This window comes from Jaculus jaculus, chromosome 14 (genome assembly GCF_020740685.1).
Source record: "Jaculus jaculus isolate mJacJac1 chromosome 14, mJacJac1.mat.Y.cur, whole genome shotgun sequence".
NCBI classification, from domain to species: Eukaryota; Metazoa; Chordata; class Mammalia; order Rodentia; family Dipodidae; genus Jaculus; species Jaculus jaculus.
In genome coordinates, this window is record NC_059115.1 from 74,353,427 (window position 1) to 74,360,342 (window position 6,916).

A 6,916-nucleotide genomic window follows, 5' to 3' on the forward strand; every position below is an offset into this window, starting at 1 on the left:
TTCTTTCTTTCTTTTTTTTTTTTTTTTTTTTGTTTTTTCAAGGTAAGGTCTCACTCTGGTCCAGGCTGACCTGGAATTAACTATGTAGTCTCAGGGTGGCCTTGAACTCTCGGCAATCCTCCTACCTCTGCCTCCCAAGGGCTGGGATTGAAGGCGTGAGCCACCATGCCCAGCTCTGTTGAGTAGATTTCCATTGTGTGATTGGTCATTTTGATGGCATAATCTATTCTTGTGTTTAGTTGGTAATGGAAAATAATGTTTAAAACTATTCATATAGGTCTGGAGAGATGGCTCAGCTGTTAAAGGCACTTGCCTACAAAGCCTGACAACCTAGTTTGATTCCCCAGTACCCACATAAATCCAAATACACAAAGTGGCACCTGTGTCTGCAGTTCTTTTTACAGCAGATAGAGGCCTTGGTGCAGCCATTCATTCTCATTCTTTCTCTCCCTCTCTCTCTCTCTCTCTCTCTCTCTCTCTCTCTCTCTCTCTCTCTCTCTCTCTGTCAGCATGGTGATGTACTTACTTAAACCCAGCACTCAGGGAGGCCAAGGTAGGGAGATTGGTATGAATTCATATTGAATTGCAGGTCAGCCTGAGATAGAGCAAGACTCTACCTCAAAAAACCAAACAACAAATAAATAAATAAATGAATGAATAAATAAATAAAATAAAAAAATATTGGTATAGCACATTGGTTAAAAGGAAAGGGGTTTTGTAAAGCCACTGTGGTTAAAAGTATGGCAGTGGCCGTTATGCTGAAACAGACGGCTCCTTCCACTGAAAGTGTCTGTGATTGGAAGCCTGTGCAACAAACGTGCAGAAATAATGGCGCTAGACACAGAGATGTAGCAGGACACACACGAGGGTGCACACACCATTTATTTTCAGTATTTCTCGAGGTAATAAAGAAGGAAATGAGCAGATTTTCAGTCTGAACAGGGTGTTTTTATACTGGTGGAAAGTACATGATTCTGACATCTTGAACTCTTAAAATGCCCCCCCAGGAAATTTCTAGAGATTGATTTTGATAGAGAAAAATTCTCATTTTGAACTCTTTTTAAGCATATTTCTTTTTAAAATTTATTTATTTATTTGAGAGTGACAGAGAGGAGGAGGAGGAGGAGGAGAGAGAGAGAGAGGGGGAGAGAGAGAGAGACAGAGAGAGAGGGGGAGAGAATGGGCACGCCAGGGCTTCCAGCCACTGCAAACGAACTCCAGACACGTGCGCCCCCTTGTGCATCTGGCTAATGTGGGTTCTGGGGAATTGAGCCTCGAACCGGGGTCCTTAGGCTTCACAGGCAAGCACTTAACCGCTAAGCCATCTTTCCAGCCCAATAAGCATATTTCTTAGCTGGTTGAAGGTAGCCCTTTGGTTATTGCTGGAGAAAGCCAAATGAAAGAGTCTATGTTCTTAAGTAGTTAATGAAAAATTGAGATAAACAAAAGAGTTGCTTTAAATATAGATTTTTCTCCTCACATAATTTGTCTCATTAAAATGCTTTTAATATTCTGGTTTTCCTTGAAGGAAATATTGTTCTACAAAGTTTCAATGAGACAAGCTAAAAATATTGTCTGTGACAGAGATGTTAATTCCCTATCTAAATAATTAAAGTTAAAAGTTTAGGGAGAAAGATTAGATCCTTTCTCTTAAGGGGAAACTGTTACCCAAAGAGCATAAAATACTTCTCCAAAGTAGCAGAGGTAGCAATGATGGAGACTGGACGGAACCCAGCTCAACTTTCCCTCTCCTCCAGCTGTCTGCATTACGCTGAGGCAGCGCTGCCGAACTGAAAACCCTCCACGTTTTCATGTGTCAGCGAAGCCTTAGTCAGAGTCTGCGCGCGAGGCCAGCAGAGCAGTCGCTTGATAGGATGTTGGCTGACATGTACAGTCAAGGAGGCCAACGCTGAGGTTAGTTCGTGAGCTAACTATGATTTCCACTGAGTACAGCTTCATTCTATGCAGATACAATATTATATAAGGTCTGAAAAAAAAAAAAATCCATGATTAAAAAAATTAGTGGGTGGGGCAAAGGGCTTCTAGAGGATTTCCCAAACATGACTCACTTTATATTCAATTATGAAAGAAAAGTTTTCTTTTAAAACCTCCAATTTTTCCACTTATGTCTTTCCTCTCACCATCTAGTAAGTGTCTTTCATCTGAGATCTACTACCCTATTATTTTCATCTGATTGTGTCACTCCAAAACCTGGATAATATCAATCATTCTAAATTATTGTGAATTTGAGTGAATATGCTACTTCTTTTTTGAATATTTGTATTTTGACATTTTCATCATAGAATAAAAGGCCATATATCCAATTATAATAATGAATTCAGACACTAACTATGAGGCTAAAAAATGTTTAATTTATGGGAAGAAATGTATTCTGTTTTTTGAAATCATGCAAACTATATAATTATCTAATATATTTTCTTCATATCTTAAGACTTTTTTGGCATTTGCTTCCTAGAACAATATCCATTAACTCTTTATTTTGTGTCAGGATTTGTGAAAGAGAAATTAGCATATGTTCTTTTTTTACTTTCGATTCCATCAAATTCATGAATATTTTAAAATCTACTTTCTATGCTTGGCACTGTGAGAAAGAGAAGGATAAGTGAGACACTAAAGTATCCTAAATGGTGTATGGTGTTCTACCATGTATTACTGGGTACAGTGTGACCAACCACACCACTCAAAACATGAGTAAATCTTTTTTTTTTTAACCAGTTTTTACCAGTCACCATCAACTGACTGACTTAACATTGTTTTCTTTTTAAGTCCATTTGTTATTACTATTGGATAAATATAATACAGTAGTTCTCAAACTTCAAATTTTTGAAGGCCAAAATAACCTTTCATATTTAGTGAATAATATCAATGTGCACTGCTCTATAAATTAGAGGGAAGAAAGCTAAATCTAGTAACTTGTTTAAAAATGGTATTAAGTCAAATACAAATTAGCATAAAATATGAAACATGTCTATATTTTTTAAGGTGCTCATATTTAAAAAAACTAAGTATTTCACACATTTTCAAATATTTTGAATTTTGATTTATGAGAAAGTAGATGGATCCCAAAACATCTTTCTACATTCAAACTATTATTCTATGTTGTTTCAATTATTGACTACAAAACAATCTACTTTCATATATATATATATATATATATATATATATATATATATATATATGGTTAGAAAAGGAAGGCACATTCAAAAATATCTTTATTTTTATTTATTTATTTATGACAGAGAAAGAGAGAGAGAGAATATGAGCATGTCAGGGCCTCCAGACACTGCAAATGAACTCCAGAAATGTGTGCCTTCTTGTGCATCTGGCTAACATGGGTCCTGGGGAATAAAATCTGGGTTCTTTGGCTTTGCAGGCAAATGACTTAACTGATAAGCCATCCCTCCAGCCCAAGAAAGAAAGTTTTAATAGTAGTTTAAGACAAATAGAGATTTTTTTGATCCTATACCAAAACTTGACAAGCAATAAGAATTTCTTAAAGGTTATTTGCAATGCAAAATCTGAAGACATGCCAAGTATTTTTAATACTCTGCTACAGTAAGATCCATTGGCCTATCTTAGATTTTAAATTTATTTTTTGTCCATTCATGATTCTTTACAATATCCATTCATTAGCATCACAAACAATTCAGTGGAAAAGTCACCAGGTTTTTACAATGTGTCATGATGAATAATACACATATTGCAAAATTCACATTATTGCTTGGAAAATTAAATTTACTCTGGAAAAATATACTGACCAGGTATTTTACCTGAAGTGACAAGGTCATTTCTGAGAACATACGTACCGAGTAAGCAAATTTGAATACCTGGAGTCTGTGCTTTCAAGTAAAAGCCTTCTGTTACATGAAGGAATCATCATAGCTTAATGGAAACTCGAGCAACCACACTATGCTCTTCCTCATGATAATCACTGCCCTTGAGAAGAGATTTCTGTGTACTTCCCATTTGGTTACCCATACATGATATTGAAAATGTGTATGCTAAAGGGTTGAAGTGGAATGAAGCTGTTTTTTTTCCTTAAACTAAACTTATTGATCTTTTATAGTGACAGTGTGGCAATGAAAAATGTAATGGCTAACTTGTATAATTGGTGCCACAGCTTTCATTCAAAGTTACAAAATGTTGCCCACCATGTTTTTGTATCATTAATAACAGTGTCAATAGTAGAATGAATACAGAAAGATTCTTAAGAAGGTTAGAAAACTAGTTGTGAATTATAAGCCTTTGAAATAATCTTTATCATCTCCAGGATTCCATAGGATACTTATGTCAACTGTGGCTAAAAAATAGATAGCTCACTATGTAAGAATACATTCTTGACTTGTCCTTATTAATTTTGAAGTTATGTACAAAAGTTTACCTTTCTGGACCTATAATTATATATTAAATAAGAGAAAGTAGAAATTCCTAGATTTTAAAAATGGTGCTTTTCTGGTTCTCTCTGTGTCTGTATATTATGACCACATTATTGGCTAGAGAAATTTTCAATTCTGAAAATATTTGTACTTTGATCAAATCACACTTTGTGTCAAGAAAGAACCTGAGACTGTGAAAGTTACCTACATTTTTATAACTGTGATATTTGCAGGGGAAAAGCAAATTTTTATGATTTTTTTCTTTTTAAATTTGCACTAAATTTCAGACACTGCTTTATTGTAAGTTTTGATTTTTTAATTTTATGCTATTTTTATCTTCATACAAGAATCTCAGGCCTGTCAATGGCAATCATTAGTACCACTTACTGAGCAATGTGCTAGGCACTATGGAAATCTTTTTATGATCGTTCTCTTAATTAACTTTCTGAAGAAGTCAAAATATATTTAATTTTTGTTTTTTCTGAAGGCATTGTACATAGCTTGCTAAGAATGGGCAGATAACTATAGCTTATTTAAACTGTTAAATACCAACTCTAGTATAACTCTAACAGAGTAAGTGGCATTATCTTTCCTGATTTATCTTATGTGACTTGAGTACTTAGGACTACTTGCCTTCTATGTAAAGATGTCTATCACACATCTACACATAAGAGTGCTTCATCTAAGCAAAGTGTCATTGATAGCATTTCCAGGTAGGAGCAGGTATGAAGTTCAAGGAGACCAAACTCAAGATATTGCTCACATAAAGATCCTCATGCACAAATTTGGACATGATTACACAGCAGAAGTGTGCATCTTCCAGTGTATAGAGTTGTTTATTGTGGGGCATGATCTTTTTCCTGGTCCCCAAGGAAACCAACATGTGTATTTGATTTAATGAACTTCAGTTTGTTTGCAACCCATGAAAAGGAAAGAAAGAGTGAGTTCATGAGCATGCCCGGCTTTAAGTTTTGTTCCCCGCATTGACAGTCAGCATTCTTTCATGTGTTCCAATGGACTGGGTGACTTGAAGTGTGCTCCTCTCCAAACCCACACTTACAGTAGACTGAGGAAGATAAACTTTTGTTAGATTTCATTAGAATTACTAAGCAAAGGTTAGAATCTTAGCCGGATCTTGCATTAACTTACATCATTCAAACCTAAGTCCTGCCCCCTTGTTTTCTGTCATGTATTCAGAATAAAATGTAGTGACAGCATAGTAACTATAGCGGTATATCCTGGAATCAAATTAGGTATGATTAGATCAAAAACCAACCTTGTGCAAATATCTGCTAATGGATTCTACCAGTCTATCTGTAAGAGTTAGCTAATGCTCTGTTAAAGAGCTCTGCTGTATGAACATTTCAAAATGCAGTTTTGTGCTGATGCTAAACTTTAATAACTAAGTCTTCTTTCCATGTTTTTTAAAAGGCTGACAATAATGGCTCAGTAATTACTGAACTAATGTTATCAATTCCAACAGATATCACATTTATTAAACAGAAAATGCTATGTTGCTGTTCATCAGTTAGAAATGTGTGTAATTGAAATATGAAAATGAAGTCTGTTGGAGTATGTGATTCATCATGAATTCTGCAAGCCCTACACTAACTCTCCTTTTCCTAATTAAACTGTCAAATTGAAGTCTTATAATTAATGCAACCACATCCCTTACACTAGGCTTTCCACCCGTATGTAAAGCTCAATTCAGCAGAAACTTTGCAAGAGCCTTCTCTGAAAAGAATGCTGTTCTTTGCTCTTCTCATCTCTTGAGGAGAAATCTGCCCCTCCACAGAATACCGTGTGGCAGGAGATTTCTGTTCTCTGCAAGATTAGGAGTGGAGTGGGCTGACGGGGTTGTCAGGGGAGCTGGTAATCCCTACTTTGAGTTTGTCTGGGAGAAACCATAAAGAGGATGTTGAGAGCTGGAATAAGACCTTCTGTATTCCTGCCAGCATTATATATTTCTACATCATTATGAAGTTACTTTTTTGGTTGCTTAAATTTTAAAAAAAAATGTTTTGTTTTGTTTTTTTCCCTAGTGAAAGCTTTGAGGTTGTGGAATTTTCACCTTTACCCTATAAAACTTGAGAGTAGAAAATGACTGACAGGAATTAATTTTATATTAAGGGTATAGCCTATGCACATGTAACTCAAATCCTTCTCATATTGTACCAATGATTTCTGCTTATATGAGGAGATAACAAGGAGAGAAACTGTTTCCCAACTTTTTTGTGTAGTCATCTGGGTGGTATGATTTCATCTTTTGTTTTACCTTTGATGGGCTAATACTTGCTGCCTGAAATTGTTGTGAATTTGCCTTTGGGCAAAATAGTGCTAAGATTAATTGTTAATGCCTAATATTATGAGGCAATGGAAAATCAACAGATGCTTCTGCATTTCATTCTTGGGTTAATTTGTTCTTTATTTCTGCCTTTCACCAGCTCATCATCTATCATCATCTACAAAAGATCTAGTCATTTCGGTTTTTGTCATGTCCTATCCCTGACAAAACTTGA